Consider the following 24,797-nt stretch of genomic DNA (forward strand, 5'->3'; position numbering starts at 1 on the left):
TTGCTTATTTAATCAACACAACACCTCCATGAGGGAGATTAAAAAGCACCTGTAGGGGGCATCTGGGTGGCTCAGTCGGTTGAGCATCCAACTTTGGCTCAGGTCATGATCTCATGGTTTATGAGTTTAAGCCTTGCATCGGGCTCACTACTTACTATCAGTGAAAAGCCTGCTTCTGATTCTCTTTCTCCCCCTCTGTCTTTGCCCCTCCCCTGCTCGCTATCTTGCTGTCTCTCTCTCTCTCTCTCTCTCTCTCTCTCTCTCTCTCTTTCTCTCTCAAAAATAAACATTAAAAAAAAAAAAAAGAGCTTAGGGTCTCCTGGGTGGCTTAGTCGGTTAAGCATCTGACTTCAGCTCAGGTTATGATCTCACAGTTCAGGTGTTAGAACCCCAGGTAGGGCTTTGTGCTGACAGCTCGGAGCCTGGAGCTTGCTTCAGATTCCATGTCTCCCACTCTCTCTGCCCCTCCCCCACTTGTGCGCACGCGCTCTCTCTCTCTCAAAAATAAACATTTAAAAAAAGATTTAAAAAAAAGAGCTCAGCCTTTTGAGCTAACTTATTAAACAAAAAAAGCACCCTTAGTTTACAGACAAAACACTATGATAGTTAACGAAATCACTATTTGTTCTAATTTAGGAATCTCCAAATGTCTGGTGGCATAGTGTATCTGCAAAATAGAGTGTCTTCCCCTTTCAGAGTTTATAATCCATGAGAGACTATGTAATGTAAGAACATATTGACATTTATAAAACTATGCAAATATTGAACAGAAAGTTAGATTAAACAGAGATGTGAATCATGTACCATTAATAGCTTTCCTAAAGCACTGTGAACATATCATTGAGATAAATGTATCATTGGCAACTTCTAATTTTTTGAAAATCATTTTCTTGCTTTATTATTTTGATAGTGCAGAGATTAGTTCAATAATTGGGACTTTCTGACTCCTGGCCCTCAATTCAGGAAGTGGTGTTATATATCCTAAAGTCCTTCCTTCCTTCTTTCTCCTCCTCCTCCTCCTCCTCCTCCTCCTCCTTAATCTCTTGGCAAGAAATTTGTTGGCAGGACAAAATACTTGAGAAACACAAATTTTTCAAATTCATATTTTGTTTTCTACTTTTTCTGTAGCTAATTATCCCCAATAGTTACCACAGAGTTAATCTATTACTGTCCCCTTCCTGCATCTTGCCAGAAGAGAATGTTGGAACTCATGGATACAGATACATAGACACCTATGTTATCGTGGGAAGCTGAGCACATCTGATTGAAGATTTGTGGGGTTTAAATGAATTCATGCATTAATCACCTTGTCTGGCCTTTCTAACCCATTAACTGCAATCTACCTATCTATTCTATGTGTCTATTGGTGTGAGAATCTTACTGGATCAGTGCATTGGAGAATCACAGAATCAGGAAGGACCTTTAGGGATCATCATGTCCAAAGTCTCTTTCAGTGAAGTTATCTCTTTTACAGCATCCCTGCCTTACAACTGTATAATCATAGGGAATTGTCTATGCCTCCTTAGATGCTTAATAACTAAGTGTGTTATTTTCTTGGGCTGCCATGACAAATTATCACAAACTGGGTGGCTTAAAACAACAGAAATTTCTTCTCCCATAGTTCTGGAGACTAGAATACTGAAATGAAGGTGTTGGCAAAGCCACACTTCCTATGAAGTCTCTAGAGGAGGGTCCCTCCTTGTTAATTTCAGTTTTTGGTCACTCCAGATATTCTTTAATTTGTGAAGCCTAACTCCAATCTCTGCTTCTTTTGGGGTCTCTCTTCTCATGGCTGTCTTCCCCTCTTATAAGGATACCAGTTATATTGGATTAAAGGCCAAACCTAAGGCCTCATCTTAATTTGGTTATATCTGCAGAGAGTCTGTTTCCAGATAGGGTCACACTATAGGTACCAGGGGTTAGGACTTTAGCGTACCTTTTTTTTTTTTGAGGGGAGTGGGGTCATGATTCAATCCATAACACAGTATAACTGAAAGAGGTAAATGATTTGCCTGGGTATGTCCCCTTACTCATGCTTCTGTTCTTGGCTTTTTGGCTAAGAATCCTTCACATCTATTCAGTCCTGAAGCCTAGCCCATCATTCTTTCATTGTGACCCTCTCCACACACCTGCCTGACCTGGTATTGCAGGGAGATCCCAAACCCAGTCTTAACTCAACCATTCCAAGAAGCTTGTTCTATTGTTGGGTAGGTTAAATTGCTAAAAGTTCTTTTTTATCTTTGGTACAACATCTGAGTTAGTGTAGCTTCCAGCCTTTGGTTTTAATTTTTTTCCTGCAGTAACACACGAAACCAATACATCTATTCTTACAAATAATGCCATATTTTTATCACTGTAATTTATAAAGAGATTTCATATTGCCAAATTAAATCTCAGTAGAAATTCTTGTAGATTAACAAAATGAATTATCTATGGTCATATGACCTTTGAGCTGCAAAACTTGGATTCCTCGAAAGTCATCTGGCTCTAGGGCTGGCTCTTTATATTATGCCTTAATTGTAATTGTCTTCCTTACCACACTTTTAAACATATTTGACCAAAAATTTACATATCTTGCTTTCTAGTAGTGTCCTTCTTACTTTTATTCCCAAGATAAACTTTTGTATAAATACTCCAGGAGGTATATATGAGAATGTTCCTGGCAGCACTATTCACGCTAGCAAAAACCTAGGAAAACCTAACATCCCATTGACAGGAGAGTGGACACTAGAGTATATTTATTCAATGGAATATTATTTAGCAGTCAAAATTATTGAACAATTGCAATAAGGATGGATAATATGAATGTAATTTAAATGAAAAAATAAGTTCTAAAAGCATACATTAAATATGATACCCTTTTATAAAGTAGAACAAAATTAAAACTATACTTTTAAGCTTACTTGAAGATGAGATCTAATTATGAAGGATGAAATGAAAGAATAGATAAACACAACATACAAGAAGATGGTTTAAGTTGAGTGCAACAGGGAAATGCCTGGTGATGACCACATACTGGTACCCAGTTACTACTTCTGTGTAACAAACCACCCAAAACTTAGTGTCATAAAACAACCATTTAATGGTGTTCACAGAGTCTATGCATCAGAGATTGGGACAAGAAATGATGTGGATATTTTGGGTTTGCTTCGTGATGTCTGAGCCTCAATTGAGCAGACTGGAAGAATGGGCTGAGATTTTGGCAGTTGGGAACTAAAATAATCTGGGGATGTCTAGCTGTTGATGTTGGCTAATGGCTGGAACACCTAAATGTAGCGTCTCCACATGGATTCTCAGTGTGGGCTAATGTGCACTTCTTCACAGCATGATGGCTGCATCCCAAGAGCAAGCATCCTAAGGGAGAAAAGCAGACGTGTGTTATCACCTTTATGATCTAGTATAGCTGCATAGTCCCTTTGGCCAAACATTATTGGTCAAGGCAGTTACATTGGTCTAGTTTCAAGAGGAGGATACCACTTTCACTGGCAGAATTTCAATACCATACTGTAAGAATGGGAGCTATCTTTGTGGCCTCCTGCCAGAGCCACCTTGTGGCCACTGACAGAAGTGGAAGTAAATTGTTGCCAAGTTCCTATTTTCTTTTAGGCTGGTGTGTTCATGGGATTTTGCTACATCATTAAAAACAGACAAGCAAATAATCAAACATAAAAATAAACAGTTAAGAACATTTGTGGATCAATAAGAGAATGTGTCGTAAACCAAGTATTATGATTACTATATTTTTGTGCCTTTAAGTCAAATAAATAAATAAAAACAAACCTGATCGTTAATATTCATCTCCCTCATCTTGAATGCCCCAGATTTCTCACCATCTTGGTCATGCTCTTCTCAATGGTCTCCATTCAGTCAGCATTTCTGTTAAAGTGTCACATCAGAGGGCAAAGATGGATTGTATCTACAGCAAAATACAGTGGACTGTTTGCTCTTATGATCTGTATAGAATATTTCTATTAATACTATAATTTCAATTAACTTTTTTAGGAGCCATCTCACATCATTGGCTCATACTGACCTGAAGTCATTGAAACCTTTGCATTGTTTTTTTCATGTCATGCCATACTGTAACATACCCTACCATACCACATTTTTCACATCATTGAATCCAGATTCTCTCATCTTGAATTTTAAATTATTTTCATGAATCTGAAGACATTTACATTTCTCTTTGTTAAAGTTTAAATATAGTGCTGCCAATCTGTTTGTTATACTTTTGAAATAAAGTAGAAACCCCATTGTATCATCTAGTGTCCTCACCAATTTTGTAACATTCACAAATTTGATGAGTATGCTGATTGTGTTTTGATCCAAGTTGATCAGAGCAGAGCAGAGAGTACAATCCTGATGGGTTTAGCATGACATGATTTGTTTTCAGTGAATCCAGGCTCTCTTTCTTTTTAAAGGGTAAATAGTTCATTGACATATTTCTCATTTCAAGAAAAGGTAGATGTTATATTTGCCAGTCTATGGTTTTCAGAATCTGTTTGAATGGATTTCTTCATTCATTTGTTTACTCATTCATTCATGTTACAGACACTATACTATGTACTGGCAATAAAAAAAGTAAGATGTAGCCTTTGGTTTAAAGACCTCATATTTTGTTTCTCCTGCTCCCCACTCCTTTGAAAATCAGGGCTTCACATATCGTTTGGTCTTCTGGCATAACTCCATTGTTTCCCTTAAAGTACTTAAAATGGGTTCAGATTTATGAATGTTATATTGAGAAGACAAGGATAGGGTAAGAGGGCAGGAAATTGCTACCTTACTGAGGCAAGTCTTTGTGGAGGAGATGGAATTTCAGGAAGTCTTAAAACATTTGATGAATGTTGTTTAAATCTTGACTGAATTTTGTTAGATTTGACATAATACAGAAATATCGTAGAACTTTGAGCTAATTATTAAATTTTCCTGAACCACATAGTAAGTGTAAACATTTTTACCATTGTTGGGATAAATCATAGATCTTGAGGACTGGCATGCATCTCACACTAAAACCAGTTTTCTTTTAAAAAGAATGAACCTTATTAAATTTCCCACTTAAAGTTTTATTTTGATATTCTGTATGTGCACATAATACTAGGCTAGAAAAGCTTCTGGAAACAATGCCTCAGGCATTGAAGAAACAAAGTTTATACATTTTATTGTAGAACCCACTTTTTTCTTCAAGGCAGTAACTTTTTACTGCCTGGTTGTGCTCCATTCTTTTGCTAATAAACCTATAGGGATAAGAAATTGAGATTTTTACTAGAAGTGAGCCAAGTATAACTCTTTCCCCAAACTTAGGTGTTAGCATTGTCATTTCACTACTAACATGGAATTCATTTTACCATTCAATTATTCTTTCAACCCTAAATTTGCCTATCGTGCAAGGTGTGTACATGTGTACATTTTGCTGCCATTTTCTTGCTTATCTGGCCCTTTCCCATTATCTGTCTAACAGTTTCTTCTTTCAGAGAGGACCAGGGAAGAAAAAAAGGTGGTCATGGTTCCCTTTCCTTATTTTTGTTGTTTCTCTTCTCAAAGGTAGTATTGGCCAAATTGAAGGTAGTAAGAAGCATTAGGTTTGTGACAAAGTGGTTTTTCTTAGGGCTTCTTAAAAGCAATTAGTCACTGAGGGATTCTTGAAGAGAAAGGAAATGGGGTAGGATAAAGAAGGTGGAAATGGTGAGGCTCTAGAAATTGTTGCCACAAATCCGAGAACATTTCTTCAATTACTATGCTATTGAATAAAGTCCCGGGCTAACTTCTCTACCTCTGAAGAGAGTCTACTCTTCATGTTATTTTTTTCTGTTGTTGTGGGGAAAGAGGGTGAGGGGACGTGGGGAGCAGAGGCAAGGCCAGGAGGAATGTTGGAGAAGGAAAGGATAAAATGGAGGTAGGGATAGGAAGAGGAGGTGGAGGTAGGATGCCGTGTATATCTGTAGGAATTAAAATGAGATTTCTCATTAAATTCCAAACTTGAAGGCAATTTGGGGGAATATATTGATGAGTCTGGCCAATTCCATGCCACATTTTGGTGTTGAGTATTGTAAGGCAACTTTAGAACTTCTGAAATTCTTTACTATGATCGAGAAGGAAGATGGACAATGACTTTGAAATGGCTACTTTATTTGGTCAGTGGAAAGATGAGCAGAGAAAAGTAGGTCATACTGGCAAATTATGATCCATTGATTAATACATTATCATTTACTAAAATTAAATATGTATTTTCTTTTTGGACATAGCATGAGCTTAAAAACTTGAAAGACGACATTTGCCTTTTAGAAAGCCTCTTCTAGAAGTTGATACATACATTGACTGTTAATATGCTAACTAAGGTAAAATTATGGTGGTAAAGTTTCGTTTTTATAACTTATTCTTTTCAAGAGATTCCTCATCTGTTGCCTTTTAGCATATGCATTATTTGTGGTTAACTTTCCTATCCCATGTTTTTATCCTTACTTTGTTTAGTCTTTAACTTACCCTCAGAAGCCTCCCATTGTTGACTGAGGTTTTTAAGACAAGAAACAATTATTTTGTTTCCAAAGGAAATTAATATAAAGGGGTCTCCTATCTTACCAATCTACTTTAGCCCTTTTCCAAATAACGAATCATTTGAGAATCTGTTCAAAGTACAAGCCTTCCCCTCTTAAAAAAAAAAATATATATATATACACACACACACACACACACACACACATACATACACTCAATTTTGCATACAATTCCCGGGCGATAAAATTTCCTTAAAGGTACAGCGATCCCAGCTTAATACACTTTATTTGGGATGCGGGGCAGCAAGGGTAAGAGTGAATTATATTGTTTGGGACTAGACATGGAGATAGGTCTGGTACAGGAACAGCAGCACACAGGTGTTGTACATCTTTGCACAGAATATCTCTTGATAGTGTGGGAGCTTCTTTAATTAAAATATCATGAGAACAGCTGGCCACCAGCTAGCACTGGCAACACAACAAGAATGTCAATAAATGCATCACAGAAGAAAACTTACAGGCACAGCTGTTTCTAATGGAGACTTTGAGTCTGTAGCCCTACAGACAAGAACTTCAACTTTTCCATTCTGCTCACACTTGCTGTAGCATCTTTAATGTTGAAAATAAACTGAGAACTTCCCCAGAATTGTTAAAAATACCACCGAGGGCATTCAGGCTTTGTAAAACGCTGGAAAAGTTAATTCCAGACAACTCTTCACATGTCTCATTGTGAGTCACTGAGAAAACAAAAAAATGAGCCCCAGGACTCATGACTTGGTTGTCTCCTTTAACTAGTAGACCGCAATCCCATTGGCAACATGAGAGGGCTTGGTTCCAGGATGCAATGCCCAAAGTGCAGGGCAGGGAGCACTGGTGAGCATGTAATGGTAGCTCCTGAGGCGAACGCACAATACAATGCATCCAGATGGGTCAGGAATGAGCTCTGGACAAGTCAGAACACGGGACTTCTGGTTTTATTTCCCACATTTGGCAGTCCCCTTTCTCTCCTCTCAGTCTCCTTCTCTTTAAAATGGAACTAATGTCAGAGTGAAGGAAGAGAGTACAGATTAAAGCATTTTGAAACCTGCAAGTCCTTAATCTCATGGAAGGCGTTATAATTTCTCCACTTTCACATAAGTGGAAAATGAAGGTAAATAACATAAATCCCGCTAGTACCTTTTCTACCATTGGTAACCCACTTTAAAGTCAGCAGAAGCTCTAAAGCAGGCAAAATATGGGAGCTTATATACAGCAGTCCCTCCATATCCTTGGTTTTGAAACTGCTCTCTGCAGTTTCAGTTACGAATAGTCACCTGTGGTTTGGAATCAGGTAATCTTCCTTCTGAGGAATCCTCAGGTCAATAGCAGCCTTGTGCTAGGTGACAATGCCTGCTGTCATTTCCCTCACTCCATCTTATCACGTAGACATTTTATCATCGTACATCTTCAAAAGAAGGGTGAGTACAGTACGGTAACAGATTTTGAGAGAGAGACCACATTCACACAACTTTTATTGCAATAAATTATTATGCTTGTTCTGCTTTGTTATTACTTATTATTGTCAATCTCTTACTGTGCCTCATTTATAAATTCAACTTTATCATAGGTAGCTAGGTATAGGAAAAAACATAGTATATATTGGGCTTGACACTGTCTATGATTTCAGGCATTCACTGGGGGTCTTGGAGCACATTCCAAGGAGGGACCACTGTATACATATTCTTATTCTGGTGGGAAAACAAAGGTTTGGAAATTTAAATGAATAGTGTAATTACAACACATTTCCTTGATTTTCTTCTCAAAATGGATGTTCTACATATGTAGAACATAATTTGTTCTACAGTCCCGATTAAAAAGATGGGGCAACTGGGTGGCTCAGTAGGTTAAGCTTCTGACTTCAGCTCAGGTCATGGTCTTGCAGTTCATGGGTTTTGAGTCTGGAACAGGCTGTGTGCCGACATCTTGGAGCCTGTAGACTGCTTTGGATTTCGTATCTCCCTCGCTCTCTGTCCCTCCTCTGCTCTTTCTCTGTCTCTCACTCTAAAAAAAAAAAAAAAAAAAAAAAAAGTAAGCATTAAAAAAGAAAAAAAAAAGAAAGAAGTTAGAAACTTACCTAAACGGAAAAGGAAAAAAGGAAGAGAATGAAATTTTTGAAAGCCCTTTATGTGCCAGACACGTCACATATTTTATCTCATATAATCCCTTACAACAACACAGGAAGAAAGTAGAGTGTTTCTTATTTTACAGATGAGAAAACTGCAGCTTGGTGACATCAGGCGGCTTTCTTACCACTCAGCTGGGTATCAAATCTAGGATTTAAGTCCAAGTCTGTCCAACTCCAAAGCATATGTTCTCCTACATACCATACCATATTCCACCTTGAGCATTTTATTGTGAAATAAGGATTTATTTCATTAAACATAGTAAAGGAAATAGGCCAATTCATTTACCCATTCAACAAGCCTTTCTTAAATATGTATTATATATACAACACTGAGCTAAGTGCTAGAGACACAAAGATGCAATAAGAGAGCCCTTGTTCACAACAAAATCTTCTTTTTTAAAGGTGTTTATTTATTTTTGGAAGAGACAGAAAGAGAGAGAGAGAGAGAGAGAGAGAGAGAGAGAGAGAGAGAGCACAAGCAGGGGAGGGGCGGAGAGAGAGGGAGACACAGAATCTGAAAAAGGCTCCAGGCCCCGAACTGTTAGCCCAGAGCCCAAAGTGGGGCTTGTACTCGTGAGCCAAAGTCAGATGCTTAACCAGCTGAGCTACCTAGGCGCCCAAGAAAATCTTCTTGAATTCATCTACATTTATCAAAAAAGAGAAACTCATTTAAAAAAAATGGAAGCAAATCCCAAGCAGATTCAAATCTAACAAAGAGCTTTATTTTATTAAGCCTCTCAGTATATTAACATAGGATCATCTAAAACTAAGTGTCTACAAAGATCTTGAGATCCCCATCTCCAAACCTCATGCCACATCTGAAGTTTTAACTGGAACAAGTTCATACATCCCAATGGTCAAAAGAGAGGCATAGTTGTCTATTCTGTGAGCTACTCAAATTTCAGAGCTCCCTAGTTAGCAGAAGCCAAGAGAGTCTTGGATGATTAGGTTCAGGGTCAATAAAGTAAGATTAAGATGTCCCTGAATTTTGAACCACTAGGCTGTGAGACAATGTCTTATCATGTCGGTAGAGTTATACTTTAAAAAGTATTTATTTTGGTGTTGATTGTGATTACCATCACTGCCTAGACACTTTGGACTTTGTTTCAGAAGGAATTCCAAATATTACTTATAAGAAGCAAGCCCCAATCTCTTAATGACAAAATGTATCCCCAGTGACTGTGAATAGGGTAAAATGGCAAAACAAATACAATGCTTTTTACTTGAAGGATCTGCCAGCAGAGGGCAATATTAGTTCTCACACTTTTCCTAATACCTCTTCTGATCCTAAACCATTAAGAATAAAATACCTATTTAGTAGAAATCTCGGGTTGTAATTTGTTGTTGTTGTTGTTGTTCCACGCAAATAAGACTAGTCACATAGTAGAAGCAAAGATAAGACATAATGTTGATTATTAAAACTCCAACATCTCTGATAAGAATTAATGAAAACTCTAGAACACTCACAAAAGCTCTACATTTTTGTTGCTTATAATGTGAATGGGAGGTTACCATCTCTTCATGGTATTTTCCTAGTGTCTAACATAGAGAAGGTTCTCCGCGACTGTCCATTGAATGACTTACAAGTAATAAAAGCTGATCAAATATACACACACACAGGTTGGGGCAGAAGCTGAGGGTAGGGGTGAAAACTTCTCACGCTTCCCTCCCATTTAGAATGCAATCATTTTTTGCACATGGTTTCTCTGAATGCTTCTGTTACCACATTGGAAACTAGTTTCTGGCCTTTCTGCAAGTTTTAGGGCAGCCTTGAATCGATGAGCTTAGTCTTCATAGCTTTGCATTAGTGGAAGACAAACGCTATTCCTGAATTTTCCGTAGGAGAGTTCTGAGGCTTACTTAAGTTGGTAAAGATACTGGATTTGTGAAAAGTTAGATTAGGGAAATTAAAGTATTATTGATTAATTGCTGGTTGGGTGAAATGAGCCACTTGAGAGAACTAAGTCACAAACACCGAGACTATGATTTTCTTTAGGCTGAACTCAGTTGAAACATATAACACAAATTGTGACTCAGTGTGCATGTGTTACACACTGGATATCTCCGAATTTTATTTTGTCAATGTTGGTGTGTAGTTATTTCATCACTGATTATTTGGTGCTTACGTAGGATGATAGCAGCAATGTTAGGGGTTTGAATTAGTTGGCACAATGCCATTTTTTTCAACATCTGTTAAATATGGTTCTAATTTTATACTGTTTCAGCATATAGCTAAATATTTAGCGTTAAAAATACCCTTTGGGGATGGCTGAATGAGTTTTCATGTTTCCAATAATTCATTGTGCATTTGTGTTTAGAAAAATCAACTTTAAGGCATAAACTACAAGTCCAGTGGGAAGAAACCTTTTTCTGTGCACTCTTGATGTTTAGCTTTTTGGCCAGCCTATAAGTCACAGCAAAAGAAATTTACAGAGATGCTTTCAATGCAGTACAGAAAATCCTCTACTGAGGGACTTGGGATTAGCTGCAGTGTGAGTGGAAGAATTTGGCTAAGATTTTGTCCATCAAATCTCAGCAAAGTTTGCCCACCAGGGTCATTTACAGGCTAATGCAGCTCAAGTTCTGTAAGAAAATAACACACCTGGTCTGTCATCAACAAGGTGTTCTGTTTAAGCAGCTTTTCCAGGGAAGGTTTAGGTTTATGCTCCCTTGGCACACTCTCGTACCACGTTGACTAGTGGCTACAAGTCCACAAGCTGGTATTGGGCTGGAGTTGGTCACCAACACCATAGTCAAACTAAGTGGTACACATGCTAATTACTCTGGTTTCATTAGCATGCTGTTCTGATGGAGGTAGTAGTTACAATTTATTATAGAATTTTTCTTTTTTCAATAATCATGGATCTCTTCCATCCTCAGTGTTTCAGTAGTGACACCATACTTTCTAAGCTTTGCTTAAGCAGCAATGCCTCATTTGCCATATGGCAGTGAGCGACAGTAGCATTATTGCCTTAGGGTACATTTTCAATGTTTATTTATGCTATATAATGCCTTTAGTCTGATTTCCAAAAGGCCCAATAGAATTTCTTTCAGATGTTCAGTCTTTTAAGACATGACTCTGCTGGTAAAATACACTCACGAATTACCATGAACTATTTAATTCATTTTATTTTGTGAATGGCAAATGACTAATAAAAATTAGTTGGATTTCTTGATGCTATCATAGTCATGCCTCATTAAAAATGGTTTGGGGGCTACTTTTGCTATTTGTTTTATAAATAGCCTTTTTATTTTACAATGGTTTTAGATTTATGGAAAAATTGTGCAGATAGTACAAAAAGTTCCCTTATGCTCTTTAGCCATTTTCCCCTAGTATTAACATCTTTCATTGTTCTGATAGATTTGTTACAACTAGTGAACCACTATTAACTAAATATTAACTGAATTCCACCACACTTGGTTCATGTTTGCTCAGCTTTTGCTGAATACTCCTTTCCTGTTCTAGAATCCCATCCAGGATAGCATATTGCACATTAGGATTCTCTAGACCATGACAAGAAGTCTTGAGGCTATTCTTGGAAGGAAGACGACAGATGGTTTTCTCATCACGTCATATCCAGAGTATGTGCTATCAACTAACTTCTCATTGTTGATGTTAACTTTGATCACGTGGTGGAGTTAGCACTGGCCAGGTTTCTCCCCTGTAAAGTTATTACCCCCCTTTCTTTACTGTATTCTTGAGGGGTAGTCACTATGTGCAGCCCACGTTTGAGGGGTGGGTATTTATCTTCCATGTTTTTGACATGGGGTTATGTACCTATATTATTTACAACTCTTCTGCATAGGAGAAGAGTCATTTACTTGTTTATTTGTTCAGTATTTGTATCCTAATGGGCTCTGCGATATTTATTTCACACTGTGGATTATAATCAATGTTTTTTTTTTTTTTAACATTTATTCATTTTTGAGAGACAGAGACACAGCATGAGTGTGGAAGGGGCAGAGAGAGGGAGACACAGAATCCGAAACAGGCTTCAGGCTCTGAGCTGTCAGCACAGAGCCTGACGCGAGGCTCGAACTCACAAACTGTGAGATCCTGACCTGACCCGAAATCGGACGCTCAACCGACTAAGCCACCCAGGCGCCCCTTGATGTTTTGTTATTTTGTTGCTCATAAATTGTTCCAGATTTGACCACTGGGAGTTCTTTCAGTTGGCTTCTACTGGATCTCACAAACTGTGGGATCATGACCTGAGCTGTGATCAAGAGTCGGATACTTAACCAACTAAGCCACCCAGGTGCCCCAACATTGGCTTCCTTTTTACTTACATTAAAAAAAACCCCACAAAACTGGATTTTTAACTGAGTGTAGGCTGAAAATAAATAGGAAACAAAGAAAGAAAATTGGTTTTCATGATATATTCCCTTATATTCTTAGAGGAACCTGGAATTAGTTATTTTATTTTGATTAATGTTTTTTTGAATAAGACTAAGATATTTAAATTAAAAAGTGAAGGCAAAAAGTTGAATCCAGTTTATTGTTATTGAAATCAACACTTTTCCTCTTTCTTTAACTGGTATAGAAAAAAATATGTGGAAGGTTGTGACCAGCTGTAGTTCTTCTGAAAATGGAAAAAGAAGAGAGTCTTAAATTATATTAGAAGAAATATAAGGGGGAAATATTCTGATAAAGAGAGTTGGTCAATGTTGGAATGTAAGATAAGAAGTTAGAATTCTTCCTCTGTTTTTAAAAATTAGGACAGATTCCCAGCTGTCTGGAATAGTAGGTGTTTTCTGATTTTCAAAGCTCTTTCCCCTCCCTGAATTCTGACACTCTTTACATCTGTAATCAAAGCCTTAGCCTAGGAAAGCCCGTACTTTGAAGATATGGGAGGAAGGTGTATAAAAAGAGAAGAAAGATTTCACCCTTAAAAAAAATCAGACTTAGAATAAAGGTGAAAACAGAAAATGGGTTATATCTACTACCCAAACTATACTTTCATACTTTTCATATTTTTCACTATCAAGTAAATCCATATTGGAACATCAGTCTTCCCCTTCTTCATAGCCCCTGATGGTTAATAGGGACTGGTCACAGGCACTAATGGATGTTTCCTTTTTTTTTTTTTTTTTTAATTTTTTTTTCTTCGTTTTTATTTATTTTTGGGACAGAGAGAGACAGAGCATGAACGGGGGAGGGGCAGAGAGAGAGGGAGACAGAATCAGAAACAGGCTCCAGGTTCCGAGCCATCAGCCCAGAGCCTGATGCGGGGCTCGAACTCAGGGACCGCGAGATCGTGACCTGGCTGAAGTCGGACGCTTAACCGACTGCGCCAACCAGGAGCCCCTGGATGTTTCCTTTTAATCAACAGATGAGTGACTAGATAAGTCACAGCTTTATGCTATTCCCTTTTCGGAAAGCATTTTTTAAAGCTACTTAATGCTAAATTGTCCTTACTTCTACAACTTTTTAATTATCTCTCTGGAGGTAAGTAAAGATAATTTTTGCATAAATAAGATGGTTTAAAATAAGATGGTTTAGGGGTGCCTGGGTGGCTCAGTCATTTAAGTGTCTGACTTTGGCTCAGGTCATGATCTCATGGTTTGTGAGTTTGAGCCCCACATTAGGCTCTTTGCTGTCAGCACAGAGCCTGCTTTGGATCCTCTGTCCCCCTTTCTCTTGGCCCCTCCCCCACTGGTGCGTTTGCATGTGTGTGTGTGTGTGCGCGCGCGCATGCATGCACTTTTTCAAAAATAAACATGTAAAAGATAAAATAAGATTCTAACCAATTATTTTAGCCTTATAATGATTAATTTTCTCTTCAGAATATTTTCATAAGAATGTCATATTCAGTCTAGTAATAAAATTATTTTGCATGGTGGCAATGGAGTGTATTGAAAATAGGGCTCAAAGACCTAGGGTTTACTCCTGGCTGTACCAGATACTACTGATGTGATCTGGGGCAAGTTGCTTGATGTTCTGAGTTATTTTGCTGGTCTCTTAAATTGTTAAGTAATATTTATCTTACAAGGTTATTGTGACTATTCATGCATATGAGTTCATATATTCAGGTATATGTTAAAGTACTCATTAGATGGCTATTACTATTATTATCATTATTATTAATCATTATACATTCAGCAGTTCATTATGTATTATTGAATTTCTATAGTATGTTGGGCACTGTGGGCTTATAAAAGTGAATCAAACACAGCCCTTATTCTCAAGGAATTTATAGCATTGTGGGGAAAATATAAAATTAGTTTGAACTGATAAATAATGAGGGAGAGAGCTCAGAAATAGGCTTACATGCAGGGAAAACTCATTCAAGACCGAAGAATGCTTCATGGATAATTCACAAAGCAAAATAAGTCAAGACTATAGTATCATTTCTTTTTTCCTAGAAAGGCCTATATGGTGTGGGTATTATTATATTAATGACAAGACTCTGAAGTACACTATAAAGCAGTGATATATTTCAAAGTCGCATTATTAGAATTTTCACTTTTATTGTAAAATAATAGGGACAATGTGGATAGGAGACAAAAGGAGGAGAATAAAAGTGAAGAGGTCAAGAAGATGTGAGGATCATGACAGATGATCTGAGTTCTTTGCGTGAACCTCATCTTCAGTCTCCTCTTCCGTGAAACAGGGATCATTCTATTAGCAACCTCATGGTTTTTAGAGTAAGAATTAAAGGTAATTAAATGTGTTCATACATGGACAGCACTTAACAGTGCCTCAGACATGGGAAGTACTCAATGATCACTAGCTAGTTCATCTGGTGACGTGCAAGAGTAATGGTTTCAGGTCTGAAGCCGACTGCCAGCACTGCTGCAAAAGTTTATGAGATCTTGGACAAGTCATTCTCTGGGCCTCAGTTTCTCTCTGTAAAATGAAGGCCCTAGGGTGGAAAAATGATGTCTAAAATCCTTTCTAGCTTTTGAATTGGGATGAGGTGGCAGAAGAGACTGGATGTATGGATACTGCCAAGGTCCTGACTTTGTGGGGACAGAAGCTACCTGTGAGAGAGGATGGACGTGTGGGAGGACATCTGGAGAGGGGTCATTAAGGATACATTTTAATTTCTTCAACATTTTTTTTCAGGAAGTGAGGAAAAGGGATTCTTGGTTCAGGCTCTTTCAATTAAGTGTTCACTTAGACTTTTAACGATCTTTCTCAAGCAGCATGAAGACAGCTTGTAGGTCTCTTGGTCTTTATTTTGGGAAAGGGTGGATAGCTGAGGTCCTTATAGAAAAGATCACAACTGAAACACAAACCAGAATCACAAGTCCTAGAGAACTAGGACGCTGGCTGAGCCAAAAGGGAGGCTCCCTTTGGACAAGCTACCAGACACATGTTGCCTGTGTCTTCTCCCCCTCTGGGAGCCAGTTTTCTCTTCCTTAGACAGCTTACTCCCCATTCCATTACAGACTATGGGAATTTTGACTGTGTAAGGAGTCAGAGACTAGGCCCCTGGTGCTTTTCCTCCTTCTGGGGCTGTCCCCCTTGCTGACCACAGGCTTTGTGGCTTTATTACAAAAAGTAAAAGCAGAGCATTACATACCCCAAAGTATGCCATGACATAGTTATTCTGTGCTTTCTTCTCTTGACATTAGTACCAAAAGAGAATAAGCATGTACACATCTGTTTTATATAAGCTAATTCTAGACTTTTAACTTGATTAGTATAAGAGAATATTTGATGTGATTAATTTTCCAGTTACAACACAATGGCTTTCCATTCTTTTATTGCCTTCTTAAGGGAGACAAGAGAAGAAAAAATAACCTAACTTTAATTTTTTTTTTTTTTTTAGTTTCATAGCAGTACCGAGTATAACCATTAGAGTTGGTACAAAAGTATTCTGCTTTTAATTCAGTTGTAGTCACAAGTTACCTATCCTGTAGAAATGTGCTAAAATAAACATAAAATAATCCTGAGCCTCATTACATACAGAACCAGACATTCTGGGAAAGATCATTCATTGAGGACATCATCACACCATCTAGCGATTTGCAGGAGACAGTTTATTAGAAAGCGGTGTATGTACCCACTGCTTTATGGCAATCTTCTGCAGCACTCATTCTTTTAAGCCAATGTTTTTCTGAGCTACGCTTTATTAGGCCTAGTGTGACAAATGCTTCCAACTAGGTGATCGCTTGAACTACTTAGCCAGCAAGCAGGATCTTATCCTGTCTAGGGCAGGAAGAAGAATTTCAAGAGAGAAAACTGAATCAGAGAGAGGATTTTAAAACTTTTTTTCTTTTTTTATGTTTATTTATTTTTGAGAAAGAGACAGAGAGAGCATGAGTGGGGGAGGGGAAGAGAGAGAGGGAGACACAGAATCCAAAGCAGGCTCCAGGCTCTGAGCTGTCAGCACATACCTTGATGCAGGGCTCAAAATCATGAACCTTGACATCACGACCTGAGCTGAAGTCTGGTGCTTAACCGACTGAGCCACCCAGGTTCTCCCAGAGAGAAGGTTTTAGTATTGACTTTGCTATAAATGAGCCACACTACTTTTTAAAAAAATGTCACCTTTTCTTGGGCGCCTGGGTGGCTCAGTAGGTTAAGTGTCCAACTGCGGCTCAGGTCATGATCTCATGGTTCATGGGTTCGAGCCACGTTGGGCTCTGTGCTGACATTTCAGAGCCTGGAGCCTGTTTTGGATTCTGTGTCTCCCTCTCTGTCTCTCTCTCTCTGCCCCTCCCTGGCTCTGAAAAATAAATAAACACTAAAAAAAAAAGATGTCACCTTTTCGTATTTCCCCCATCCTCCAAGGTTAACAGTGATGAGAACAGGTGATGTAAAGAGATTTTTGCTCGTTAGCATGACACTGGAGATGTTCCACAATCTGCTATATGGTACCACAAAGTCTGCCATTGTATATGAATCTGCAGGAGGAGCTAATCTCTTCTCCACTGCCAAGTCCTATCTCCTGGATCTTCTAGGGCTTCCTGGAGGAATTTGGGGGTGGGAGGATGGTCTAGGATAGATCTATGATAGGATAGATAAACTAAACCAGCTCCCAGTAAATAAAAAAAATTATTTCACTTATTCCTCTTGTCCCTGTCTCTGTCCCCAGAGCCTTTAAAGAGCATTTTTTGACTTGTGCCTCTTTGGTGCTACTATGCAGATCTCTTCATAAAAAGCAACTGAATGATAATAATAATTTTGATATTGTTCTCCCAGTCTCTCCTTGTCTTATCTGTGGCTATTATTTTTAGTTCATGAGCCCTCAAAATTTACAGGCTGAGGGCAGCATTGGGAAGCAGTGGAGAGCACTGGCATGGCAATCAGCTGGTTCAAGTTCTGGTTCTACTGTTCATTAACATTGGCCTTAGGCAAATTGCTTCAACTCTCCAAGTTTCAGTTTCCTTAGGTGAAGAATGTTGTTAATAATATTATTACTGCAGCCTACTCCTATTTTTGTCCTTTCCCCCAATTTGCCTCTTTTATTCCATTTCTCACTCATTGTCTGAGTGACTTTGCTGAAATATAACTATTTTTTTTCTCTTTAGCTTCAATTCCTCTAGTATCTTTATATGACCTCAGGATATGATCCAAGCTCCCACCAGTTTCAGGCAGGTACAACCTGATAGCGTCTTCCCTCAGGCATCTCCTACATGTTTCCTGTCTCTGTCCAGGGCTTTTGTATTGATGTTTTGGGGCAGGATGCCAAGGAAATCAGATTAGCATCCATGTATGTGGGACCCAAAAATGTGGGGTTGTTTGGACCCCATGAGGTAAGTCATTGACCAATGAGAAGGGGAGCTAATGAGCAAGTACTTCCCCCTTTTATCATACCCACTCCCTTTTCTCCTTCACAACAGTCTTGAGACAACTAACATCAGGGCTTTCAAGTTCCATGGGACCCAGTAACCAGTGGCTTATAGCAGAGGCCATCTTCGTAATGTACTCTTGCACTGGCTCTCCTTTCTTCCCTACCTCATTCCTCTCATCCTTCATGCCTGCAGCCTGAGAATCATACCCTTACCTTCATCTCAGGCTCTGCATTCTGGGGAACTTTCGCCAAGACTGTCACATAATTTTAGAGCTGAAGTTAATTTTCCAAATTGTGTAGTATGATGTGTTTGTGATAATTAGTGGCTAAAGCAAGACTGGATTCACAGACTAGTGCTCCTTCCAACCTCATAGAGACTGTTTTTAATAACAAAAGCAAGAAATGAGCTCGGATATATTGGTATTTCTGGGCAATACTCTGACTTAAGCAGTACTGTCTTTTTTGCCCAACCCTTCCTACCCCCACCCTGGGCCATGCCCTCTTCCTAGCCTAACCACTTTCTCCCAATGTGTATTCTTGGTATTCTCTGCTGACTGCCTGCCAAAATCTGCTTTCAGGGACTTGTTTATTTTAAAGTGTAAATAAGATTTCTGTCCACAGGCTACCTTGTCTCCAGAGGCCTACATTTCAACAGAGATCAAACTTTATTGAGAAGGAGTAGAAGAGCCCAGGTGTGTTTCTCCAGTGTCACAAATCATGTTGTCATCAATTACATGAGACTAAAGTGGAGACATGCAGCTGGGATTATGGAAGATAAATGTATGTATTCTACATATATACATATCAAAGCACAAATGCTTTTTGAGACACTGAATATTCCTTTTCTTTCTTTTTTTTTTTAATTTTTTTTAATGTTTTTATTTATTTTTGAGACAGAGAGAGACAGAGCATGAGCGGGGGAGGAGCAGAGAGAGGGAGACACAGAACCCGAAGCAGGCTCCAGGCTCTGAGCTGTCAGCACAGAGCCTGACGCGGGGCTCGAACTCACAGACCATGAGATCATGACCTGAGCCGAAGTCAGACACTCAACTGACTGAGCCACCCAGGCGCCCCTCCTTTTCTTTCTTAACCCTCTTTCCCTACCACCATGCCCAGTGGACCTAAGTAAGTCCCTCAATGCTACCACTCACTTAGATATCAGGGTGTTAGTGAAGCTATAAAAGACCTTCTATAAACAAACAAATAAAAAAAGCTCTCTACTTATCTGTTTCTTTCAAAGCATTGTGTCCCCGGTGCATATGTACCTAGGTTCAAACTTCGAAATAGTATCCTCAAATACATGCAAGGGTAGTAATAATACTTCACTTTTACTGAGAGCTTGCTGCATTGCTAGGCACTGGGCTAAATGAAGAATAATCATTCTTTCATTTTATTCTCAGGCTAAGAAAGACCATGATTCCAGAGAGATGGGAAACAAATGAGGCGAGTTTTATAATTGTTCCAGTTTCCCACTTTCAGAGAGTTTCCAGGTCATGATGTACAGAGGCGGAAGCAAGGTGGAACCAAGCAGGGCTGAGAGTTGAGGAGATACAGGTGAGAGTCCAAGGACACTAAGAAGCTAGAGTTTGCAGGAGAGAGAACCTGAAGGAGCTATGTAGATAGAAAACTCCAGAGATCTGAATCGAGTCCCTCTTAAATATTCAGCTGAGTACTGACCAGCATATGCATGTGAAAAAATTGGCTAAGGCCCAGGAAAGAACCGCTTGAAAGGAATAAAGGTAACTAACTGTGCCCACACTCACAAGGGGATGGGAACAGGTCTGTCCCCACCAGCCGGACTGGAAAACCTCATGATTCACAGAGTACTGGTACAGTGACAGATGGGTCTTTGTCACTAATGGGGAATAACTAGTTCTAAAATGAATACTGCTTTGGTCTGACCTAACAAATTTTAAAAGTAAGTCCCAAAAGGATCAAACTATTTCCAAATAATTTAGGAAAGAGTTCAAGAATATTTATAGGAATACAAAAATACCTGTACCCCAAAGGTGAAATTCACAGTGTCTGACATCCAGTCTAAGAATATGAGGCCCGAAAGGCAGCAAAAAAAAAAAAAAAAGCAACCTGTAACAAGCAGACAAAAATCAGTTGAAAGTGATGCAGAACTGATACAGATGTTAAAACTACCAATTAAGGACCTTCAAGCAGTTACTCTAAGTGTATTCCGTATATTCATACACTAAAAATGAGATATGGAGGATATAAATAAATCCAAATCCAATCTAGAGATGAAAACTACAACATCTGAGATGAAAAGTACACTGGTGGGGGGTGGTGCCTGGGTGGCTCATTTGGTTGAGCATCTGACTCTTGGTTTCTGCCCAGGTCATGATGTTGCAGTTTGTGGGTTTGAGCCCCATATCAGGTTCTGCGAGGACCGTGTGGAGCCTGCTTGGGATTTCTCTTTCCCTCTCTCTCTGCCCCTCCTTGGTTTGCTGTCTCTCCCTCTATGTCAAAAAGAAAATAAATAAACAAACATTAAAAAATTACGCTGAACATGACAGTATAGAATAGACAGTGGAGAAGAAAAGACCTTGAAGAAATAGCTATGGAAACTGTCAAAAAATGAAACCCAACGAGAAAAGAAAATAACAATTAAAAAGAATGAACTGAGCATCAGTGAGCTGTGCAACAACTTCAGATGGCCTCATATATGTGAATTGATATTTGAAGAAATGAAGACCAACATTTCCAGTTTTGATGAAAAACATATACTTACTTACAGGTACGAAAAGCTTGATAATCCCTAGGTACACGAGGGGAGAAACCAAGAAACATAAGGGAAGCCACACCAAGGCACATCATATTCAAACTGATTAAACACAGTGGTAATAACAAAACTCTTGAATGCGTTAAAGAAAAAAAGATACAGATCATATAAAGTAACAAATGTAAATACGATAGAGATTTCTTACTGGGAACAAGGCAAGCAAGAAGATAGTGAAGTAATATCTTTAAAATACTGAAAGAAAAATAAAAACCTATCCATGTAGAATATACTACCCGGCAAAAAAATGTATATATATACATAGCTTTCAAAAACAAAGGTGAAATAAAGACTTTCAAATGCACAAAAGTGAAAGATTTTTTCCACCAGGAGAACTTCACTACAGGAACCATAAAAGCAGGTCCTTCAGGCAGAAGAAAAATGGTATCACATGTAAATCTGGATCTATACAGAGAAGTATATATATACTTCAGGAATGGTGAGCACCAGGAATGGTGAGTACATTGGTAAATATACTTTTTTCTTATTGTTTAGATCACTTTAAAAGGTAATTGACTATTTAAATAACAAAACAACATCAGTGTAGTGTGAGGTTTAAAATACAGTGATGTAGGGGCCCCTGGGTGGCTTAGTCAGCTGAGCATCTGACTTCAGCTCAGGTCATGATCTCACGGTTCATGGATTTGAGCCTTGTGTCAGGCTGTGTGCTGACAGCAAGGAGCCTGGAGCCTCCTTCAGATTCTGTGTCTCCCTCTCTCTCTGCCCCTCTCCCGCTCACACTCTGCCTCTTTCTCTCTCTCGTTCTCTCAAAAATAAACATTTAAAATAAAAGAAAATAAAATATAGTAATGTAAAATAAAATGGATGACAACAACAAAAAGGTCATGAGAGGAGTAATGGAAATATACAATTCTAAGGTTATTTTATTATACGTGAACTAGTGCTATTCCTAGAAGGAAGATTGTGATTAAGTAAAGATATGTACTGTAAACCCTGAATAAGCTAGCAATGAAGATATAATGTAATCATAAAAAGTATTCAATACATCCAATAGAAAGCATAAAAAAAGGAAGAAAAGAGCAAAGAATCAAGAGAATACGAAAGAAATACCAAGATGATCGATTTAAATCCTACCACATCCATAATCACATTGAATGTAAATGGTCTAAACAGCCCAATTAAAAGGCAGAGATTATTCAATTACATAAAAAAAGCACAACTGAATTGTATGGTGACTACAGGAAACACACTTTTAATGTAAAGACACAAATAGGGTAAAAGTGACAGGATAGAAAATGATAAATCATGCTAATACAAATTGAAAAAGCTAGAGTGGCTACATTACTATCGCTAGATATATTTCAGAGCAAATAATATTACCAGGGATAATGAAGATAACTGCATAATGATAAAGGTGTCAATTAGTTAAGAGGATATAACTCTAAATGTTTATGCATCTAATTATAGGGCTTCAAAATGCATAAAGCAAAAACTCACAGAACTGCACTAAGAAATAGACAAGTCCGCAATTATAGTCAGCAATTTCAATACCACTATCCAAAACTGACAGAATAGGCAGAAACCAGTAAAGTTATGAAAGACTGGGATAATGCTATTGAACAACTTGACCTAATTGACATTTATAGAACATTCTACCCAATAACAAACATTCTTTTCAAGTGCTCCTGGAACATTTACCAAGATAGATCATTTAATCCTGATTAGGTAGGTACTATCATTCTTTTCTTTTTTTTTTTTTAAGTTTATTTATTTTTGAGAGAGAGAGAGAGAGAGAGAGAGAGAGAGAGAGAGAGAGACTGAGCATGAGTGGGGAAGGAGCAGAGAGAGAGGGAGACAAAGAATCCAAAACAGGTTCCAGGTTCCTTGCTGTCAGCACAGAGCCTGACATGGGGCTCGAACCCACGAACTGCGAGATCATGACCTGAGCCAAAGTCAGACGCTCAACCAAGGTGCCCCATCATTCTTAGTCTTTATGGTGGAATAAATGAAGGTATGGAGTTAGGTAATTTACTGAAGATACAGTTATTGTCACAGCTGGGCTTTTAACCCAGGGTATCTGACCCAGAACTCTTAATCACAGGCTCTATGACCTTCCTTGAACACCTGGAACAGCTCAGCTCTCAGTGAAAACTCTAGGACTTATAATGCAATCCTTTTTAAATAAACAAAGGGGGAGGCTACTCAAATAGCATTCTGTAAATACTACTTGGAAAGGAAGTACTTTCCCCATCTCCTCTCATATTCCCACTCAGCCCAAATGGCCTGTCTGCTTCCTTGAAGTGACATGACTTATAGGTATCATAAACTCACGTCCCACTGCTGTTGGGTCTAAAAAAGAAGACAGTTGCAGACTGTAAAATACTGGTGAGAGCTGGCTCTTCCTCAGGCGGCCTCTGGGTGAGATGGGTGGTCTAATGCACAAACCAACGTCGATCAAGATGCATGTTTGCCCCACTTTAGAAGGTCAGGATCCAGACAACTCCTTTTCCACAAGGGAAGCACGTTTTCATTAAAATGAAGAAAGGAATCCCTAGCTTATGGTTGATTTTCTTTGTCTACCTTCTTATCTCTGTTATTAGTTCTAAAATGTATATAACAATTACAACACGGAAAGCCTTTGTAATGTTTTCCAGGGCGAGGTTTCCTTACTTATCAGCAAGAAAATGTCATGGAGGGGGAACACCTTTTTAATGCATCTTTGGCTAAGACTTGGCACCTGGTTGTTCTATGGGAGGAAATGTGAAATGGGGATATTATTCGGCCTCACCGTGCGAAGGAGAGGATTCAGACTGCTCAGGAGCATGACCCTTGCTGATGAAACTTTAAAAATCAGTTTTCTCTTCAGTATGCAGCCTTTCTCTCTCCTCATCCACTCCCCTGAACTTCCATCTCGTCTTCACATCCAGCTTTCTTCCCTTCTCCTGCCTTTCCTAACTACAGTCAGTGGCTCCCCAGTTCCTGCTGTGTCTCTCATTTCCCTCAACAAGCCCCTTTCCTTTTCCTCCCGCGTCTGGCCCATCCAGCTCTCCCCTCCCTCCCTCCGTAGTCCCTGAGGAGATCAAAGAGTGACAGTGAGGCTGCTGCTGGAAGAGACGTTTCCAGCTCCCCCTCCTGGCTGGGCTGAGCCTTGGGCTGAGAGACTGGAGGCTGGGCCGGGGCGTCTTGGCTTCTGGGGAGATTAGGAAAGAAGACTCTGCAGCCGCGTTGCACACAGTAGAAAAGTAAAATTCCCTTTGTGCTAGTTAGTGTGGCGTCCCCTCAGTTTGGGATTTTGCCACACATTCTTGAAAGCCATTGTTTGCACTGGGGTCCCGTAGGTTAGGAGCAGCGCCGGCGGGAGCGGAGCCGACCCTGGGAGAGCTTCCCCCGTCCCGCACTGACCCTACAGTCGGCGGAGAAAGCAGTCGCTCTCCGGGAGTGGGGCGGTGGGGGCTCCAGCGCCGAGGAGTGGGGGGGGGGGGGGGGGCCCCCCCCCCCCCCGCACCGCAGGCCGCTCCGGGCTTGCCCTCCTTGCTCCGGAGCGAGCGGCGCACAGTGGAAAGTTGGGAGCCCGAGTGGCTGGCCCCAGCGGAGTGCGGCGCGGCGGCGGCGGCGGCGGCGAGGGCGGCCGGATTGGGCGCGGCGCC

General features: G+C 39.4%; 1 protein-coding gene and 1 long non-coding RNA gene across 2 annotated transcripts in view; both read left to right on the forward strand.

Annotated features, from left to right (window-relative positions):
- LOC121011848 (uncharacterized) overlaps positions 1 to 12,489 on the forward strand; it is a 145,956-nt gene extending 133,467 nt beyond the window's left edge. The window contains exon 7 of the long non-coding RNA XR_005781800.1: positions 12,122 to 12,489. This is a non-coding gene — a long non-coding RNA (uncharacterized LOC121011848). The remainder of the gene's footprint in view (positions 1 to 12,121) is intronic.
- Positions 12,490 to 13,991: 1,502 nt separating this feature from the next.
- The window catches only part of HMCN1 (hemicentin 1), a 492,563-nt gene continuing 481,757 nt past the window's right edge, over positions 13,992 to 24,797 (forward strand). Inside the window, exons 1-3 of the mRNA XM_040446605.1 lie at positions 13,992 to 14,104; positions 19,023 to 19,181; positions 19,802 to 19,955. The gene's annotated coding sequence lies outside the window, so the exon portion shown is untranslated. The remainder of the gene's footprint in view (positions 14,105 to 19,022; positions 19,182 to 19,801; positions 19,956 to 24,797) is intronic.

The sequence above is a fragment of the Herpailurus yagouaroundi genome, unplaced genomic scaffold (genome assembly GCF_014898765.1).
Source record: "Herpailurus yagouaroundi ecotype Mexico unplaced genomic scaffold, PumYag 195, whole genome shotgun sequence".
Taxonomy (NCBI): Eukaryota; Metazoa; Chordata; class Mammalia; order Carnivora; family Felidae; genus Herpailurus; species Herpailurus yagouaroundi.